Source organism: Mus caroli, chromosome 18, assembly GCF_900094665.2.
Source record: "Mus caroli chromosome 18, CAROLI_EIJ_v1.1, whole genome shotgun sequence".
Classification (NCBI taxonomy): domain Eukaryota; kingdom Metazoa; phylum Chordata; class Mammalia; order Rodentia; family Muridae; genus Mus; species Mus caroli.
This window is the reverse complement of record NC_034587.1, coordinates 7271764-7272832: the sequence shown is the minus strand read 5'-3', so window position 1 is coordinate 7272832 and position 1069 is coordinate 7271764.

The following is a 1069-nucleotide window of genomic DNA, read 5'->3' as shown; positions in this document are numbered from 1 at the left end:
ACACTTGCATGCCAGAAGAGGGCATCAAATAGATGGTCATGAGCCACCATGTGGTTTCTGAGAATTGAACTCAGGATCTCTGGTAGAGCAGCCAGTGCTCTTTACTGCTGACCCATCTCTCCAGCCCCAGTAAGACTTTTTTTTTTTTTAAGGTAGTGCCTGTCAGTCCAAATCATAGTGCTCTTGTTAGGACTGTGATTAGAACAATAAGATACAGAGCTAAACTTGGATGTCACAGTACTTTACTAGCAAAAAGCATATTAATTTAAAGACACTTGTTATTTCTCATAATAGTATGTACAAGACTATAGACTATTTTAAATTGAGTAAAACCTGATTTGTTTTCATTGTCTGCTTCTGCTTCTGTGTTCTGGAATTCTCTGTAAATATAAACCATAAGCTCTTCTTTACTGGATTTTGTTGCTGACCTGTTACAGACCTGAGAAGGGTTAAGATATAGGATACATCCTATTGCAAATAGAAAACCATTGCTAAGAGATGTCACTCTTCCTCATAAACCCTCAGAGAACTCATATGAGAGTTCAGAAATTCATCTTGAGCTACTTCATATATTCACATGGATGCAGATTGGAACAATTGCAGATATATGGATAGTACACATGTATATGTAGCTGAGTTCACAGTATCACTAAAGGCAGTGATACTCCAATGACATTGGTTATATCATTCTTGATTTTAAAAAAAGAAAGAATGGCTGGGCAGTGGTGGCACACGCCTTTAATCCCAGCACTTGGGAGGTAGAAGCAGGCGGATTTCTGAGTTTGAGGCCAGTCTGGTCTACAAAGTCAGTTCCAGGACAGCCAGGGCTACACAGAGAAACCCTGTCTCAAAAAAATCTAAAAAGGAAAGAATGAACCATGGCTTTTTAGAGAAGTAGCTAGCTTAAGGTATTGGACAGGGGAATAGCCAAATAAGCCTGTAACAGTACTAGAAACAATCCCTTGTGGGTCTAGACAGTAAGGAATTTCTTTTTTTTTTTTTTTTTTTTTTAAGATTTTTTTTTTTTTTATATGTAAGTGAGTGTTGAAGACCCCTACAATTATTGTAT